The following is a 21,116-nucleotide window of genomic DNA, read 5'->3' on the forward strand; positions in this document are numbered from 1 at the left end:
CTGAGTGCCCTGTCCTGAAAATCATCCCCCAGCGCGGCCGGAGTTACATTTGATCCACGCTGCTGACAGCCCGCGCGGCGACAGGGATGGACTTTTGCACGCCGGGGAGGACTGGCGTGCGCACGAGGAAGGGGGGCCGGGGGCTGGGGGAGGAGATCGGAAGGGGAGAGGTAATCCCTGGCGTTTTGAGCATCCCCTTTTTAGAAAGACTGAGTCTCTCCCAGGACAGCTGCTGCGGTCACACCACAAACTTAAAAACCGCCCTCCCGCTCCAAGCGTGCCTTTCCTCGCCACCCTCGCCTCTGCAGCGCTCCAGCTGGTGCCTGGCTCCGCTCTGCTCCGGGCAGGGCGCTCGAGTGTAGGGGGGGAGCAGCGCCCCCTGCCTCCTGGCCTGGCCTCTGCGGCCGCATCCTCCGCGCTCCGCCAGGGCCGCTGGCGGCTCCGGGGCTCAGCTAGGGCTGCCTCTCAGAGGAGGTCGCGCCGGTGCCCTGGGTCGCCACCTCTCACGCCCATCGCCTGCATTCCCTTCTCTCGCTGAAAAGACGGCCGGCGCAGAGAGAGAGAGAGGGCGAGAGAGAGAGAAGAGTTCGCTGTAGGTAAGGCGGAATTCTGGTCACCTGCTGCTCCAATGGGAGGGCGCGCCTGGGACCGCGGTGTTAAGAAGGGGTAACTGAATCTGGGGGTGACTGCGGGTCCGAATTGGGTTGCCGAGCGGCCGGGAGATAAGGAAACGTTCTGGGACGGAAAGACCGCTCCGGACTGACAGGAGTGGCGAATGGGGGGCCAGTCGGGGAATCTGGGTGTTGAGCCGCGGACGGTCGGGACGCGCGGCGCGGGGACAGCGTGGCGACCGGCAGCGTCCCCACTCACCGCCGCCGCCGCCGCCGCCTCTGCCGGAGGCTCCCGGGCCGCACCGCGCAAAGTTTTCCTTGCGTGACGCGCCCGGGAACTTCGCTCTCTCCCTTGCTCCCTCCCGGGCCCGAGCGGCCGTGAGCGCGCCGTAAAGTGGCCCCGTGGCTCCGCCGGCTGCAGGTTCACTCGCAGAAGCGTCGGTGGGGACTGTCTGCCGGGAACTTGACCCAGGACTTCTGCGCCGTCCCTCGTTCCTTTTCCCCACTGGCTGGGGGAGGGGACGGGGAGACCGTGGTGGCTGTGTTGTAGTGCTTTTGGGAAGGAATGGGCGACGCCTTTTTTTTTTTTCTTCCCCCTGTGAGGAAACCGCGACGCTCCATCTAACGGGAGTGTGCATCCTCCCGGACTCTGAGGGCCAAGTTGGAGGTAGACACCAGCCTAAAAGCTGGCTGACTGGGAAAAGCGGTTCCCACAAAAGGCACTCTTGCGGGAGCGGGTCATCCCTCTGTAGCCTCGGCTTGTCTCGCTCCGAAAAAGCCCGGATTTGACTCCTGCTGGGAATTTAACCCAGTGTGTTTAACCTCGCGGGTGTTCCTTCCCCGCCCCCTCGCGACGCGCCCAGAGAGTACGCGTTAATGGGCTGCCCTGGCAGCGCCCGGGCGGTTTTCCGTACCAGCCGATTCTCTTTCCCTTACGACTTGAGTTCATCCTAGTAGCTGAGTTGCTTTACTTCCGTCTCAGCACGTCCCAGCGCGCGTAGGGGACTTGACAGGAGGAGGCGATGCCGCGCACCCGCCGCTAGGCTGGACTCGAGCGGAGAGGACCGGAGCAGCGGCCCGGAAGCTGGGGCCACTGTGGTCCCCAATTCCGTGTTACTGAGATTGGAGTTAAATAGGAGAACTTTTCGCCCTTTAGCTCCGAACGAAGCCATAATAAAAGGCAAATCTCCCTAGGAGGACTTTTCTTTCGCCTTCAAAGTCCCTCCTCTCTTTCGTTTGCCCTTCAGTGCCATTTGCAAGAGAAGTTGGGGGGGGGCAGGGAGCAGGGACTACAAGTCTCAAATTTTGCTTCTCCTTCCTTGTGTGGAGGGGGGCAGGGAGGGAGGGGGTCCCTAACGGATGTAAAGGGACGGGATGAGACCCCTCCTGGGTCTGGCGCTGCTATTGTGTAACCATGGCAACCGCCAGGGCAAGAGCGGTCAGAGCCTTCCGGGTACTGCACGTGGAAAGAAAAATGTGAAGGATGGGGAAGGGAGAGAGTCGCATGTCATCACTTCAGTAATGCCTTCGCTTCTCCTGCTGTTCTGAGGCCAGACAGGGAGGATGATGAGCAGGAAAGGTTGGATGTCAGCAGCCCTAGCCAGGAGTTACTTTAACTCTGTCTCTGTCCATCCTTGGGGTCACTGGGGCTCATCCCAGCAGCTAAAGTTGGCCAGAGGAGCCATCGCAGATAGGCAACAAAGTGATGGTACAGGTCAGGGAGATGGGAAAAGGCCTTGACCCTTGGGAAAGAAAGCCCAGGAAACACAGGAAGGTGATGTAGGAAGAGATAAGAATAAGGTCAAGAGGTAGCTGAGAGACAATAGAACCGTACTGATATAGACCGAAAACATTTCAAATGGAATTTGCCCATTTGTGAAGTGGAAAATTGGTGGAGAAGGGAGGGGACATTTATCAAACACTTACACACCCTGGATGCTGTGTACATTATCATGATTAATATTCTCAACAATGAATATGAAGAATATGAAGTTTCACTTTTTTTGTTGTTGTTATAAGTTGAAAGAAAGCAGAGACACAGAGTCAGAAATGTGTGGTTTCCCACTATGGCTTTTGCAGTCTTAAGAAAAATCATCATTTTTAAATATGGTATTGATGGTTAGGGGATTGCCATCTCTTGCAAATGGCACCGACGGGCAAGGCGGTTATTCTCATTTTAGATATGAGAATAGTGAGATGTAAAGATATTAGTTGATGTGTTCAAATAAAAGTTAGGGGTAGAGCTGAAACTGGAACTGTTTTACTTGGATATAGGTCACCTTTTAGGGACTTTATGCAGCTTTCCATGGCCCCACCTAAAGGGAGGACCCTTCTAAGATAAGTTTGCAGTATCTGTATAATTTGTAGGGGAAGAACCCCAAGAATTTAAATAGGATGCAGGGTGGAAGATGGATATGGGTTACATCAAGTTCATAGGCCAAGAATCCTACATACATGATATTAATAATCTGTTTATATAGGCCTTATTGTACCTTGTAGGAATTATTAGTGACTTTAATAATGTTTATAAAGGAAAATGAAAACAAAAAGAACATATTTTGTCAAATAGTAATGCCATGGCTGGGTTGAGAAAGTTTCCTGAGATTAATGAAGTTTTTCCTAAGTCTGTGTATTGCCTTCATGACTTAAACTTAATTCATATTTTGGCACCACTGGTTCAACTTTCTAAGAGTCTGTGGCCCATTCACTTGGTAGGAGTAATAATTTAATTTACTCTTCTGCTCTGAGAGGGAAGGAAGGTCAAGGAAAAATGGCAATTCAAAATGTTTTGGGATTATCAAAAAACTGTAACCAACACCAGCAGAAACTAAGGGTAAAAGGTAAAGAGATAATTATGTATCTTTTCTTTTGCCTTTTTGCAGAATTTGCCTTTAAAGGTATGTCGTGGTTAATGAATTTGCTTTATAATTTCACATGGGAAAATGCACAAAGATAAAAGATTTTTAATCTTGTGTGTGTGTGTGTGTGTGTGTGGGAAGGGCTGGGAAGGATGGGAGTGGGAATTATTTTTGGTGTCAGGGAAGGTCAGGAATATAAACAATTACAAAGACAGAGGAAGCACATGTACTGTTTCCAGTGACAGCTAACAGACCAACTATAGGTTTGAACTTGAGTTACCAAGTTAAATTACTCTCACATCTTTTCTTTTCCAAAACTAGGAAATATGTTGTTTAGGGTTCAAGTTATATTAAGAGAGAAAGTTTTGTAGTGCTCAGTTCTTATTGTTTATCCTATGTTCTCATTCCATTGCATGGGTATTTGTTAACTCTCAAAAGGTTTATCACAGACCTTAGTATCTCTGAAGAAGATATCCTCTGAAACTGGCAAAAATCTCTGTGCCCCAGAGATCTCTGAGTTTGTTTTCTGCTTGGACAGAGTTATTGAGTTAAGCCATCCCCATTTTTATTAGGTTTTTGGAATATCAATTTCTCAGTCTCAAGGGGAAAACATTCTGATTGGTACTGGTCTAGTGAATATTAGTATGTCTTCAGATTGTTCTAGCTTCATTATTTTGGAAAAAACAAACATGACTCTGAACTTTACTGTTCTTGTCTGGGAGATAATAATGCTTCAATGACATATGTTCTTTGGGGAGCATTCTTGTCAATTAATACATGATCGATTTAATAGACCTGAGTAACCATGGCTCTATTTCAAAGGTTATTCTTCCTGTAAATATCTGGAATTATTTATATCTAAGTAAAGTGTATTTCAATATTCAATAACATATTCCTTGAAGGAAAAAGAAATATACAAATTTGTGAAATAAGTAGACTGATCATAGGCAAACTGGTAAATCACATATTTGCTACCTCAAAACATAGTTAAAAGATACTTCTCTACTCTCGGAAACCTTGGCCAAAATTCCTTTTTATTTTTGATATCTACACCCTGCCTTTCAAGCTCATATTCTAGGTTTTCAACCATTGTTTTCTTGCATTGTTGTTTATAATTCCTGACTGGATCAGAAGGACCTTGAGGTAAAGAAATTGTCTTCTCTTTTTATATCTTCATTTGGATTTAGAAATCTTTGTTACCTAAAAAGATCAGCTTAGGTATATTTGGTTTTATACTCTACTTTCTCTGAGATTTTAGAAAGGAGAGTTTCCTCTTTTGCATGAGTTTTACACTTTCAAGAAAGAAGTGGTGAGATGCTGATTATTTTATCATAATGTGTAATATACACGACCAATGTAATGATCATGTGAGAGGATATATAAGAATACTTAGTAAAAAGTGACATTTAAATGTAACTTCTTAGGAAGAAATTATGCTTTATTTTTGAATTTCTTCTATTTTTAGGAGGGTCCAATTAAGAAATGAGAATCTATATCATCTATGTCCACATTACTTCACCTTAAATTTAAGTACCTAAATAATAACTAGAAAGGAGCATATAGCTAAAACAGATTCACTGCAAACAAGAAATACAATGATAAGAAATTGCAACACTTTTGAAATCATTTTGAAATTTGAGTAATAGTAGTGAGGTATACCTAAAGTATTAGACATTTACAAATGTAAATTATTAAAAACAGTTAGGTGTTTCAAAAAGATGGAATACATAATAAGATATACTGCTCATATTTAGATTTTAAATGATTTTGGTGACTTTTAATCTATCATCATTAATATTTTATCATTTATCTCATGTTAATAATATTTAATAACGTAATAGTCATGAACCAAGATATCTTTAAGCAGCTTGCTAATCTTTTGCTGGTAAATTTAGACACTTTGCTTATTCTTTGGCAAGCTTAATAATCCACAAATATTACCCTCCCATAAAAATATATCAAATAAACAGAATTAAGTGACCAAGTGTTCATAGAAGAGTCTACATCTCTCTGAAGCTGAATCTATTATTCTTTTACATATGTAATGTCTTGTGCTTCAGAAATTAGAAATGATGTACTTTATGTCTCGTTTCCTTTATAGGACATTTAACATAACTTCAACATTTTATGTTTTTAAGTATGTTCTACTAGTAAATCATAGGAAAAATGGAAACATTTGCTATATTTTTATAATTGAATAGAATCAATTATAATTACTAAGAACAAAGTCAATAAAATAAGCAAAAAAGTCTAAATTATTGAGCATCTTGAAAGAAATATAGTATGATTACTTTCACAGAAAATAAAATTGGAGGGGTATATAGAGGTGACATTATTAATCTACCATCAGGTAAATGTCCAATTTATTTTTCCTGTATTAATTGTGCATTTTAATTGGTCATTTGTTTTAGTCAGTCTTTTGAATATCTTGAACAACATTTAAGGATTATGGTGTTTGGTCCAGAAATGAGCATATATAACTGATACCTAATAATTGAGGTAAATATGTTTAGTTTCAAGCATACTGCATTAGCAGAAATTAAACTAATAAAATTGCTCAGTAGAGATATTATCTAGCATTTTAATTAGTGAAGAGACAGAGAAATAATATAATCTATGCATTTATTATCAGCATGTACGAACTTCTTAAAAACAATGTCTAGGAAAAAAAGCACCCTTGAATTGCTTAAATAGTCCCAAAGAAGCCTTTTTTTAAAAAGCGTGTTATACTGATGTCTGAACCCTTGCCTAATTATGTCATGATCTCAAGTTATATCTAAATAATTTGGTTTTCTTTGATGGAATATAAAATCAGTGTCAGATCTTTATTCTTCCTACTTTTTGTTTTTTGTCCTTCTCTTAAAGACCAGTCCATACACATGAACTTCAGGATTTCTTGCATTTTGGAATTTGCTGTTTTTCTTTCAGATAAATCTTTGCTCTTCATATCTGCAATGATTGTTCTATGGGAAAAGAGAAATGTTTTCTTAGGTAAAAAAATGAATACTATTCTTGTTTGGAGGAATTTTGAAATATAAATACAATACTTCTTTTCAAAGATAACCATTTGGAGCTCTCAGAGTTCTCAGTTTACTTGTAATACTAAATATGGGATCAGTAGAAGTTGATACCAATGTAAGTTTTCTTGTTGAAATGGGGTGTATATTCTCTTAGATCTTTTATTTTTATAGTAATGATGTTCATTACAGATATAATTCATGATCGTTACTGAAAAAACAGAAGATGCAGCAAAGCATAAAATAGGGAGGTAAAAATTTACCCATAAATCTACTACAAACGAATATGTTATTTATTAGCTTAAACATGGCATTTATTTTAAAAATAAATTATATATATGGCAGGTAGTGCCTATATCTTGTTTTCTAATGTCATTCTCCAATGAAAGGAACCAAGCATCCTTAGAGAAATGGCTTATTCTAGGACCAGGGCAGGAAATATATGTGAACCAAGATCATCTTATGTAAAAAAGTAAACAAATGCTCAACACACACATACACACACACTACCTATGTGCAATGATAAAGGTATGTCAAAGAGACACAGGAGCCAATTAAAAAAGTCCTCACTGGCCAAAGCTGGGACAATTTGAGGAAAAAAAAAAAGTATGATTGATTATAAGCCAAAGTATAAAATAAATTTCCAAGAAGCATGCTAATATAAATAAATGATGAATAAATTAATAAATGAAGGAGAAGGGACCAATCTCCCATCTAGCAGAATTTCAAATAATTTATGTAGATACTCTATCCTTAAGGAAGGGGAACATATAACTCCCTACTTTTGAAGTATGAGTGGAGCTTGCCACTTCCTTCAAAGACTACTCAGAATGGAAAGGAGGGAAAGAGTTTTTACAGTGAATAAGTCTAGCAAACACTATCTTGGTCAGGTGATCAGGGTCAACCTCAACAGTCAAAAGTGTGTTGATAGTATGTGCCCTTGATTTGAGGGATGAAAAGAATACTCTCCCTCTCATTCTCTTTCCCCCAAACCCATAATCCCAGAAAAACCATGAGAAAAACATTAGACAAATTCCAGTAGAGGGGCAGTTTACAATATACTTGACCAGTACTCCTCAAACATGTCAAAATCATAAAAACCAAAGTCTGAGAAAATGTCCTAAGCAAGAGGAAGCCAAAGAGACACTAACTAAATGTAATGTGGTATCCTGGATAGAATCCATGAAAAGAAAAAGAACATAGGATAAACACTAAGGAAATCAGAATCAACTGTGGACTTTTGTTAACAATAAAGTGTCAATATTGGTTTATTAATGGTAACAAATGCACATGCCAAGGTAAGATGTAAAAATAATAAGGGAAACTAGGTGGGGGTTATAGGGAAACTCTCTGTACTACCTTTTTCTTCTTCCTTTTTTTTTTTTTTTTTTTTTTGGCCAGCCTGTGGCATGCGGAAGTTCTGGGCCAGGATTCAAACCCATGCCACAGCAGCAACCCAAGCCACTGCAGTGACAACACCAGATCCTTAATCTTCCATGCTTATAAGGAAACTCCTGTACTATCTTCTTAATGTCTTTCTAAGTCTAAAACTGTTCTGAAAAATAAAATCTGTCTTTAAACATTATACTTGAAAGCATACAGAATAATCATAGTGAGAAACTACATAAAAAGTGAACCATTCTCTGGTCAGAAAGCTTCAATTTCTTTCAGTTAAATGCTTACTTTATTTCCCTAGTTCAAGTTACTACTATTCTACCTTTTCTTTTTATCTATTGATGCTAAGTATAATAGATCTGATCATAATAAGTATATATTTTTAATTGTTTTCATAATCATTTTTTCAAAATAAAATGTATTATTTGGATTAATAAACAATTTCAGATCACTACTGTTATAGATTCTCAGGCAAAGAAAGCTATGTTATCAGTCATGTCTATAAATCAATCTTAAGTATTTAAAGAGAAGGCAAACATGTTTCTCCATCAGTCTTTGCTATTTTATTGATATTGACAAGACCCATCATCTGGGCCAGATGTCCTCTGTGATACACGATGATTGTGCTTTCAAAATTCTCACCAAAATGGCTCAATAAATGTATATTCTTTTTCCTCCTCTTTGAATCTTAAGGACATCTACTATATTAAGTATGTTAAAGATTATTCCCTTTCAAATGTTATATGTATAATACACATATCATTGCTGTTTCAAAAATTTAAAATATACCTATGAAACCTCTATGTCCCCTCAGAGTCCTAGAAGCTGAGACTTAATTCTGTTCTAGAAATGTAGATATGGGCTGCCATTTCCCTGTGTGTGTGTGTGTGTGTGTGTGTGTGTGTGTGTGTATTTGAATGCTTTTCCTCACTTTATATATATATACCTTTATTAGATACAAAAATCACACATTCCTTGTGTTGTGAATTGTTCCATTTTTTTAAATTTCAGTTTTATTCTCTTTTAGTAAGCTCTCTTGCTTGCAGTTGGACCAAAAGTCCTATCACTTTACCTTTCTTATCTAAGCTTCTGTACATGCTGATGTCTTATTTTTTATTGTTACATCATATTTATAATTATTTAACAATTATCTGGTTCTGTACTTCATGGTTTAGTCTCTCTTGAATTTGTGCTCTACTCTGGCAGTTGTTGAAAAGTTAAAGTTTTTTCTTCCCTTGTTTTTAGTTTCATGAGTCATAGCACACAAAAAACACATTTCAAGAACTTGTTCGGGGAAAAGCTATGGAATTCAGCCCCAGAATATGTGACTAAAGGGCCTGTCTTTTTGGTGATACCCCACTGAACTTCCTGAAATAATGAAAGCATCTGAAAAGGACTTAGAGCAATATGACTAATATACTCTGGGCTCTCATTAGAATCTTAGATACAGGGTTTACATTTTTGTTATACCAAAGAATTGACTAAACATTTTTAAAAAGAGTGATCTTGCTTATGATAATTAAACTCATTCTAAAAGAGGAATGAAGAAACATAAAATTCTGACCAAAACCTTTAGAAATGCATGCATCTAATTTGCATAATAGAGATGTATGCAATTCACATTTGTGCATGAAGTTGTCTCCTTTTTTATGTCCTATCAACATATTTTCAGGTAACTCATGACTTATGAATACTTTTGTTTTCTTTCTTGATTGCACCCAAGGCATATGGAAGCTTATGGCCAGGGATCGAATCCCAGCCGGAGCTGCATCCCATGCTACAGCTGCAGCAATGCTGGATCCTTAACCTACTGTAAGGATCTGGATGGAATTAGCATCTCCAAAGATGCAAGCTGGATCATTAACACATTGTGCCACAGTGGGAACTCCGAATACATAATTGTAACTAGAGTACTGTTTTTAACAATATCTTCGCAAATGAAAATAATCACCTCAAACCTCATCAATTTTGAGGTTTGACTCTCCTTACCTTTAAAGAAGACAAGTTCTTTAAATAGCAGTGCAATTGTATACTCACTTTATCTGACATATAGTCGATTCAAAGTTCACTTTTTTGGCCACATCAGCTTCTGTCTTATAACTTCAAATATTTCCTTATTGTAATTGAATTAGTGTGTTATAAATTGCTTTCCATGCGCCAAGTTGGTAGAAGGTTAAAGTAGCCAGACTATTCTGCAGAATAGTCATGCAGAAATATTTGCATGATAAAATAGTGTAAGATGAATTATGTATAATTTTAAAATGAAAAGTTAATAAATAAATCAAGAAATTATTATGTCAACTTATGAAGACTTTTATCACCTGTGAAGTAGCTGTTCAAAAGCATTTGCCCTGGATATACAGATGAGAAAATAACATTTCCCTTGCTTTGGTTTGATTCACATTTTACAGAGCCCTGGGGATTGTTGTCTTAGACTACGCTGTGATGAGGTTTGGCAGAGAGTGTTCATTGTTCAGGTTTTAAAAAGGGCAAGTTTTTGGCAGGAGTAACTTGCATAGAAGAGGAATGCTATGCTTACACATGTGCACTCAATAAACTCTTCAGAGGTATTACAAGTCCTCACTCCACCATACCCCCAATCTCTGGATGTTGGTTGTTTCGAGCCCTTCTTTTGTTGTGTCATTATCTCATAGGCCTTTTCATATTCCAGAAAATGGTACTTTTAATCCATATTTCAAAACTTATTAGAGTTCAGTGCATAGTCGTTCATATCCTGTGGACTTCGCGAGACTTTTTAAAAACAGCAATTACAGTCACATCTACTTCCCCCTAATATTTACCAGTCACCTAGCCATCATCTTCATGATAAGCACCAATCATCTTTTTATATATTTATAACCCTTGGTTATTTCTCATAATCATAAATGAAGATTTCTGTGCAGGCAGTGTTAACAAGTGTGCTTCTAGTAGATGATATATGAGGATGAGCAAAAAGTCTCGTAAATTCCCCAAATTAATAAATAGGGTAAACTGGCGTGAGCCACATGGGCCTACAATTTCTGCATTCTTTTCCTCAAGGGGCTTTGCCCTGATTTCTTCTTTCACTTTGAATAATTTTGACATGTACTGTCATCACCTCTCCGCCCCCATCCAATGCCCACTCCCCTAGCCACCCTCACGTGGGACCACTAAATCTTGCCTGGAAAAGTGCTTTTCACTCAAATTCTGTCCTCCTCTCTATAAGATCTTTTTAGTTTCATTAGGTATTACATTCTCTCTTACTTGGATTAAGTCTCTCAAGAATAAGGACCAAGTGGTTGTTACCTCAGCATCTTTCTCCATAATCCCCTTGATATCTTGAAATATTGTACATAATAAGTATACAGTCTCTAAATGCTTGACTATAAATTAATCTATTCAGAATCCTTTACCTATTTTTCCTTTTGTGCCTACTTTAGATGTGTAATTCGTCAGTTTACTCCACACATACATTCCTTCATTGAAAAGATTATTTCACATATATTCATATTAGTCTTGATGCCTTCCTATCTTGAATTCCCTTTTCATCTTCCTGTTAATTTAAGAAGTATTTATTGAGTGCTTGCTATATACTGGGCACTGTAAGAGTCACTGATGAAATTCAGATGAAAGAAACATGGCTGCAACCCTGAAGGAGATGATTGTGAAATAATACATTATCATCATGGGTCAAATCAAATCTCTTTATGATATTAAATCCTAACAACAAAAGGTCCTTTTCACAGTCTCGGTCATTTCTCTCTTCAGCCTTTTCTTTAAATATGTCATCTTCTTCACTAATCTCCACTTTTTCTGTGTGGAGATTATGCCCAGAACATAACCTTCATTCCTGACGTCTTTCTCGAGTCGGAGGCATTTCACCACACCACTATACCACCTGCGGGTTAGTCTTCATTGCTCAATACTCCATTTATAAAGGAGATCACTCTGGTAACTGAGAGTCTTTGACTAGTGTAACTTTGAGGGTTTCAAGTGTCAGGGTAAATGTGGTTAAGACTCTGCTCTATGAAAATAGACTGTTTGGGTTCGGATTCTAGCTCTGTCACCTCTTAGCCATGTGATTTAGACAAGTCACTTGACCTTTCTATATCTATTTCCCATCTTTTAACTAACTGCAGGTTCATGATAGCACTAGCCTCATAGGGTGATTGAGAGGAATACATGGGATAATGTAGGTCAAGCAGATGCTCTATGGTGCATTACAATATCTATGTTTGTTATCTTTCTATTATCCTTATACAGATTAGGCAAGTTACACTCAGGTCAGATCCTTATACCATCTACACACTGTTTTACTGCCTTCTTGTTCTTTATCTGCTGAGTTATATTCATCTCATTCAAAGAAAAGCCTTTGGGGGACCTCCTTCGTATATACTCCCAACATTTTAGGATGGACTATCACCACCTCCTTCTTTTGCACGGAAGTGTGTTTAGAGACATCATTTGGGGGCACACTGCAACAGACCCTGATGGAGACATGTGAGGGAGAATCCAGGCCAGAGGAACCCTTCAGTAGTAGCCATCACAGAAGCAAGCAGCAGCTAGTTAGAGAGGCTAAACGGCAAGTAATGAAATCCTTAGATGTCCCATCTAAATGTCCAAGTTGATTTCATAGCATCCCACCATTCTCCTTCAGCTATCTAATGATGGATTTTTAACAGAGCCTGATTCCTTGATGAAGTGCTCCACCCCCAAATAAAAATTACAGATTTGTTCAACAGTCTCCACATCCCTCCCCTGACTTTTTTTTTTTTTTTTTTAACCCAAGACCCAGGTATGTCTTTAGCCCTCTAGTTTGGGCCTGCTGTCATTCTGATCCCTTTGCCCACAGCTTATTTCTGCTGTTTGATCACTGTCTTGTCCCTGTACCTCTCCTAACCAGTTATTGCTCTTAAAGCCTCTTATTATATGCTCTCACTATTGTGCAGTTTCAGAATATTCTATTTTAGTCTCATTTATAAAGAGTGAAGGGAAACAAAGTGGCCTAATTCATTATCCATCCACTAGAGGATCTGGAAATTGGCCCAGGGACAATCTCTTATACTGCAGACTCATGCTCCGGGACTAGACTTTTTCTAGACTGTATACCTGTGCTGGACTTGCCCTGCTTGAGCCATCCAGCTACTAAGAGAACCCTGGCTCCTGGCAACCTAAATGTTGGCTTTCAAGGGACATTGCTGGAACCTGCAGTGTGGCACTTAGGAACCAAATTGCCTAAGAGAAGCATCTCTCAGGAGGAAATTTAGGAAGAGCCCAGAGATAAATAGTAGCTCCTATATTTAGATAAGCAATCTAATACAAAAGGAGCACCTTTGACCTATGCTGCCTCACCTGCTTAGCAGGTCCCTAGAATATAACTCATAGAGACAGCAAGTATGTTAATCAATGACATTTTCCAGAAATTGAACTTAAAGGTCACTTCAGCTTCTGAGAAACTGGAAGTGAAACTGAAGAAGAATATTCTAGTTATTTCATGAGAAAATACTTTTCAAATGCCGTTCTTGGTTTTGTTTTACATTGGTCTATTCCTGTAATTGCCACTTTTGCTTATGAATGTTCATCAATATACCTTATAAGAATAATAATTTATAAATTGTTTTTATATATCTTAATTATATACCTTATATATCATATTAATAACAGTATGTCAGACCTTATTTCCATTTCATAGAAAGTGAAATGTTTCCGAGATAGGTAAATAAGATTTACCTCAAATAATTTCTAAATATTTTATAAATAATTATAAAGCCTATCACTTATAGTGATCAGCCCAGGAATATAAATATTTTCCTATGGTTGCAAATAGATAGATGTAAATCAGTATAAAATGTTTCATGCCCATATATGTCTATATCTATATCTCTATATCTGTCTTCATTGTGCGACATTTTCTATTCCATGAGTCCATATGGATAATTTCATGAGACCAAATCAAGAGAAGGAAACAATTTTAAAGACTAGAATCCAGAGTCAATTTAGTTTGTTTGTTTTGTTTTTATAAATTCACTCTTAACGCCTGTCATTTTTTTATTATTTTAGCGAATAAATATTTATAAGTCTCCTGGCTTGTCTCTTGATGGAATTTTAAGTAAGAGAGACAATTTATATTACTTTTATAAGTATTTTTCTGGGGCAGGGGGGTTCCTTTTTCAAATGATTGCTTTTGGATGTCATTCATGGGGACCAGTCAGGCTAATAGTGGTTTTCTGGGTAGTTCCAGGGTCATTAAAAAGTGTGACCCAGGCCAAGATAACATCTCTTGTTCCAAGTTCTTAGTCCAGTACTGAAGACAGGGAAGGTGAAACAGTCCTGGGCTTCTCGTGTACGTTCTTCTTGGGGGGAGGGGTTCCTGTAGTTCCTGGTGGTATCTGGCTGTTCCTTTTCTAGCTCTATCACTGGTTCCCCTTCCTCTTCCTCCCACTAATTACACTTTGCCCGCAGTTCTTCTCTTTTCTCTCTACAGACATTCCTCACTGATCCCCATTCACTCTCTTCATTTCTGTTATTATTTAGATGAGAAAGACACATAAATAAACCATTAACCCTGACCTCCCTCCTGATCTTGATCAGTCTACCAGTGCTTTTTCCAGTAGGCCCTAGTCTAAGGGAATTGATCTTCCTCTGAATAAGCAGTTTAAAATTTTTTTACAATCTCATCATGTGCTTTCTTCTATTGTGATTGTGATTCTGTACATGCAAATGTTTACACTGAATTGTGGTGGAAAGGGAGCATGCTTTGGAGTCACAATTTATTATTTGGGAAAATTCACTAAGTTATTTGACCCTGTTAGCTTTAATATACTTATATATTGAAATGGGGTAAGTGATAGTTCTGTATACAAAACACATTGAGTATTAAATGTGAAAATGTACATAAAGACTCTCTACCAGTGCCTGACATCATCATTATTTAATACATCTACACTAGTAATTTTCTTTTTTCTCATCAATATACATTAAGTATATAGGTACGAGCCTTGACATGCCAGGATACAGACTTTGAATTTTTCTCTGTAGCAGTTGGGAGCTACCAAAAGTTTTTGAACCATAAAATAACCTAAGAATCAGTGTGTTAGGAAGATGAACCTAGGAATAGTTCTTAAGGAGACCAACTAAAAGACTATAGTTAAAATCGGGGTTGGACTAACACAATGATAATGAGAACAGAAAATAAGGATACTAGAGAAAACAAGGCTTTCATATCAGATTTTTTCTGTTATTTGTATGTTTCATGGTTTTGTCCTGTTGTATAATCAAAGTATTATTATTAATTATGGAAACTTTGCTCTCATCCTGATTTAAAACTGTTTTATATTCCTCACAGACCCTAGATGTGTTAGTGTTCAAACTTTCTTGTTGATGTTAGGCTTTTTGAAACCAATATGTACTGCTTCCAGAATTTACAATGAAACAAGTAATATCTTCCCACATACGAGGTCTGAGGTCAGACTTGATCCCAGCAGGATATAAAATACCTCATGAATTTTTTCCTGCTAAAGGAAGTTTTAAATATTTCAGGTTTACTAAAATAACCCTTAGATGCAGAGGATGGAGAGTTTGTGCAGACAGCAACTTTCAGGCAGATGTCACAGAACCTGAAATATAAGCCAGTGACAATCTTAACTAAATATTTAGTTGGAGAAATAAAATAGTGAATCCTTATTTTGTTGTCAAGTATGTTTAACATTTAGCATCCAGTATCTCTCATGCTATTCATCCTTTTGTTTTTAAAAAAGATCTTTTGTTATCCTATTTTTCAAAAGTTATTGAAAATCTCACATTTTTTATCAGGATGACAATTCATAAAACATGAATCAGTTCAGTAACTTATTTCCCCTATCACACAATTCACTTTTTGTAATAATAATTATTTTAATTTAAAACACATTTCAGGAGTTCCCATCCTGGCTCAGTAGTAGTGAACCCAGCTAGTGTCTATGAGGATGCAGGTTTGATTCCTGGCCTTGCTCAGTGGGTTAAAGGATCCAGGATGGCCATGAGCTATGGCGTAGGTTACAGACACAGCTTGGATCTTGCATTGCTGTGGCTGTGGCATAGGCTGGCAGCTGTAGCTCTGATTGGACCCCTAGCCTAGGAACTTCCATATGCCACGAGTGTGGCCCTAAAATAATAAAAAAAAAATACATTTCATACCTCTAACAAACCATTAGCTCCTAGGGCAGAGATGTATGTCCACATCTGGTTCTTCCTCCTTGACACTTAGCATAGCAATATGTCTTTCTTGGTTTGTAATTACAAATGAAAAAAATAAGATCAAATTAGAGCTGTGAGAGTTGAAAATAAAATCCTGTGTCATACTAGCATCAGCACACTATTATTTTGTTTAAATAAATAATGAAATAGATACTTCAGCTATTCTTTTTCTGTTTTAGTTAGAATCTGTAAATCATGGAATGATTATCCTTCGCTCAATCAAGACATCTAAATAAGTCTCATAAACAGCAGTAGTTATTTAATAAAAAAAAATTAGGTAGTAGATGAACATTCTGTAGCATTAAGTTAATAAGCTATGGGAGTTCCCATTGAGGCTCAGAGGTAACAAGCCTGACTGGTATCTATGAGGACATGGATTCTATCCCTGGCCTCGCTTAGTGGGTTAAGGATCTGACATTGCCCTGAGCTGTTGTGTAGGTCGCAGATGTAGCTCGGATCCCGAGTTGCTGTGGCTGTGATGTAGGCCAGTAGCTACATTTCCAATTCAACCCCTAGCCTGGGAAATTCCATGTGCCATGGGTGCAGCCCTAAAAAGACAAAAAAAAAAGTTAATAAGCTATGAAAATGGTCCAAGTACTCCATTTTGCTTCCTTACTGTCAGTTTATTTTGGCTTTAGATTTACCTGCATTCAAAAGAACATTAAGAACAAAAATTACTACGTGAAAATAGTAGGTAACCTGTTAATTTAGGAAATATAGTACTCCTAAAGTTCAATTTTACATTCTAAATGTACAGAATTTGTACATATCCAGTATGGAATTTTGGAATCTCTCCAACATGGTGTGTTTTGTTAAAACTAGTTTAACAGAACTAGTACCTGAGGGCTCTTGTTTGTTTGTTTTAATTCCAGTTTAGGAAATAGAGTGCAAGCCTGATACATTGTTATTTTCAGGATAGCTATTTTGAAATTTCTGTAATTAAAAATGATAAATAGTAAAGTAATTTTTGTTTCAGAGACTCCTATTTTAGAATTAAAAAAAAAAATCCTGAGAGAATGTCTAGTCCAACTTCTTCATTTTACAGAATGGATTGAGGATGAAGTAATGTGAGTCCTTCCTTCCTTTCCTCTCTCCCTTCCTTCCTTCCATAAACATGAAAGAACAGATTCTGTGTTCAAAGACTGGTGCTGAATGTTTGGAGAGGAATGGCCCCAGGCTTGAGTCATTCATGAACCATGTCTATGAGACACTAGTTGTAGTGTGTTTGGAGGCACACAACTGAGTCATCACAAAGCTGAGATTATAGCTGAAGTCTCTCCATTCCTAGAAGGGCAGACATCCTACTCTGCACTGATGTCGACAGATGATTTAGAAAATACCTCTAATGCTTTCTTCTAGGATTGCTGACACTTAGACCCAGGCAAGGTAGTGGTTGCTAGTCACATAATGATGGCCATTTTTGAAAGAACGTGCTCATTTTCTTATCTGATAACCAAAGACACTGTTCTGGTTATGATCACCAAAGCTATAGAGCTACTCTTGATCTGATCTCTATCTACATTCTATATGTATAAAAAAAGAGTACTTTTACAAATGTGTACCTTTTTAACTGTCTAGAATTTTTATATATGCATACACACTCTTATGTATACATATATATGCATATATCTGAAAGGGAGCAAATATGTTGCCCTCAAAACTGCCTCTTTGGCATAGAGATTATCTTACCTGGTTATTTTTAAGAAGTCACAGAGGCAGGAGAAGCTCTGACATTCTTGTGGAAGTTACCTTTTTGTAAGAGATGTTCCTATGGCACAGGATCCAGCATTGTCACTGCAGTGGCTTGGGTTGATGCTATGGCAGGGGTTTTATCCCTAGCCTGGGAACTTCTACATGCTGTGGAAATGGCCAACATGATATAGATATACATGTAGATATGTATATAGATGTATGTGGGAAGTCTCTGTTTGTGAGAGTATCTTCCATTCTGTACCAGGAAGAAAAGGATGACTAAATCTCAAACTCTTATCTGGAGAAAAACAAAACACTGATTTACATCTGATAACAACCATTCCCTTTTTCCTGGTCTTTGCCTGGTAACCACCCATAACTGGCTCCCCTCTAACCCATACCTTTCTTTGTCTATAGCTGAAGAAGTTATTTAAGGTGGTAGTTGGACCATTTGTGGAGTTACTCAGTTTTTCTCGGTGTCTTCCATGTATACAGGAGGTCTGTATGTTATTAAACTACTTTTGCTTTTCTCCTGTTAGTCTTTTTATCATGGAGGGATTGGGAAATCTCCGCCAAGAAGGATAAAGGGAAACTATTGTTCCTCCTCTACTGTGTGTGTGTGTGTGTGTGTGTGTGTGTGTATGGCATATGTATGTCTATCATGAAACCCGTTAATTCTTTAGGATATAATCTTACATGTACTATATATATTATTATATATAGTATATATAGGATATAATTTTATGTTTATATGTATGTATATATATTATAGGAGCAATGTGTTAGATGATGACATACAGTGATAATAAGTTTTGGAATATTATATTTAAAAATTTTAATGGTCACACCCATAGCATATAGAAGTTTCTAGGCCAGGGATCAAATATGCACTACAGTTGTGACCTACATCACAGCTGCGGCAACCTGGATCCTTTACTCACAGCCTCAGCCAGGGATTGAACTCTCAATTCCACTGTGACTCAGGCCACTGCAGTTGGATTATTAACCCATTGAACCACAACAGGAGCGCCTTAAATACATTTTTAAAACTTATTTAGAAAGAATCAGAGCACTGAGGCAAAGATGGATATCCTGCTTTCTTATATGAAGTTTTTTTTTGACCATTCCCGCAGCATGTGGAAGTTCCCATTCCAGTGACTGAACCCATGCCACAGCAGCAATCTGAGACACTGAAGTGACAACGTCAGATCCTTAACCCATGGTGCCACAAGGAACTCCCTAACATCGTTTTTGCAACAATAAATGACATAAGAGCACATGCTGACTCAGACGCTCCTCTTCTAGCTATAACCCTCATCCCTTAAAATTGCCTGTTTTCCAGTCTGTATCCTCTGTGAAGGTAGGACTATGTCTGTGTTGATCACCATCTTATCACCATGGTGCTAGTAAATAAGTGTTAAGTGAAGGAATGCTTCTTGTTTTGGATGAATGTCTGTGAAGTGTCTTTTGTGGCCCTCTCACTGTTTTAGGACATTCAAGAGGATCCTTCCAGACAACATGGGAAGTGTTTGATTAGTTTTCTTTTTATTTGAGTTTACCCTGTGACAAATTGTTGTTTTCTATCAATTTTGGAATAACATTATCGTTCAAGAATCCTAAACTAGAGATAGATTTATTTGAAGGCAACTTTGCACTCATGCACTATCTGTAACTCATTTGTAAAGAAAGGCTTTTGTTAGTAACAGCTATTTTAAAATTAAAAAAAAGAAAACATTATAACCTAAACATTGTTAAAAGTTATTGAGTAGTATTTGCTGTTCATTACCCTGAACAATTTGTTCAGAGTAGCTTGTAGAAAGGTTGAAGCTCTCTGGGGGCGGGTATCTTAACTGCACACCCCTGTACCCCCACACCCCCAACCCCACCCACCTGCCAAAATGTTAAGTGAATAGGTGGATTATGTGGGCAGAGATGGGTCTTTTCCACACTTTCAAAATCTGAAACTCTGGTACAAAATGCTGTCAAACCATTCAACTATAGTGTAGACCTTAATCCAAAATAAATGTCCTTGTCAAAAGCATTCAAACAGTTTACTTTGCAGTTACTGTTTTGTTGTTTATAGTTCTTTGTCTGTAGGAGGTAGCCTTATGTAAAATGTTGTCACTTTCCATTCATCATCTGGGTGTGAACAAAGAAAAAGAGATAACATTTTTACACAATATCATGCTTTCTGGATGTGATCACCTTTAATAATAGAAACCAAAAGAAATATTTCCCAATATATTCATCATAATTCTACCAGGAAGCAGATGTGCAGTTTTTTCCCCCTCTTAATCATGTATTTATTTATGCATTATATCTTTCAGTTGTGGATATTTTCCTGTAGAGGGAAATTCCATCCTTCCTGGAATAATAATTCCCCAAGTTCTATGAGCAGTTTTTTTAAATCGATGAGTTGATGTGAAAATACACTATCCTTTCTTAAATGTATTGGTCTTTTGACTGTATCTCTATACAAGTAGAGCTTGAGTGCTTCTAACTCTTCCTGAGGATATTTCTGTGGTGTTATGTGTGTGTGTGTGTGTGTGCACGCGTGTGTGTGTGTGTGATATATATACATATATACACAAACACAAATCCAGGGAATTTTCAGGGAAAATAACCATTCCTATTAAATACAAACAAATTGATCTCCAACAGTAGTATCGTCTTCATGGAAAATTATAATATTTAAAGTTGAAAATTTATAGAAAGCCTTCTATCTTTCAAACTCTTTCATTTCTTTTCTTTACTCCTTCTGAAATGATTTGCTATCTCCATCAGAACATCTCACCCCTGACTCTCCTCCATCTTTCCAGAATCTTTTGGTTTTTTCTTGTCCATGTATCCAGCTTAGAACTGCACCTCAGGCATTTCAAACAGAAAAACTGCATTCTGCCTAAATTTGCAGCTCTGATTAAACCCCTAGCTTGGAATCTTCCATACCTGTGGCCCTGTGGCCTTAAAAAGGAAAAAAAAAAAAGGCCTTATAGAAAAATATATAATCTAAGGAAAATTAAAAATGGTGTTAAGTAATATGAGTATGTATATATATGGTGTGTGTGTGTATGTGTGTATGTGAAATCTTGTACTTAATAAAAGTGAAAGCAACATCATTCTAACTCATGGTTATTAAACCTGTTCATGTTGCTAACCATCTTCTTGGTACCTTCCTTTGTTGATTAAAAAAATTACTGAATATGTGATATACTCATATATATGTTTATATAATTTTATGTTTTGGAGTCTGTATACCTTTTAAAATTTGTGAACCAGTTTGCATTTTCCCTTGAGTGTGTATGTATATATGGGAAAATGCAAACTGGTTT

General features: G+C 38.0%; 1 protein-coding gene across 1 annotated transcript in view; it reads left to right on the forward strand.

The window, feature by feature from the left end:
• Positions 1-206: 206 nt before the first annotated feature.
• The window catches only part of SEMA3D (semaphorin 3D), a 202,849-nt gene continuing 181,939 nt past the window's right edge, over positions 207-21,116 (forward strand). Inside the window, exon 1 of the mRNA XM_047753452.1 lies at positions 207-596. The gene's annotated coding sequence lies outside the window, so the exon portion shown is untranslated. The remainder of the gene's footprint in view (positions 597-21,116) is intronic.

The sequence above is a fragment of the Phacochoerus africanus genome, chromosome 11, assembly GCF_016906955.1.
Source record: "Phacochoerus africanus isolate WHEZ1 chromosome 11, ROS_Pafr_v1, whole genome shotgun sequence".
In the NCBI taxonomy this organism is placed as follows: domain Eukaryota; kingdom Metazoa; phylum Chordata; class Mammalia; order Artiodactyla; family Suidae; genus Phacochoerus; species Phacochoerus africanus.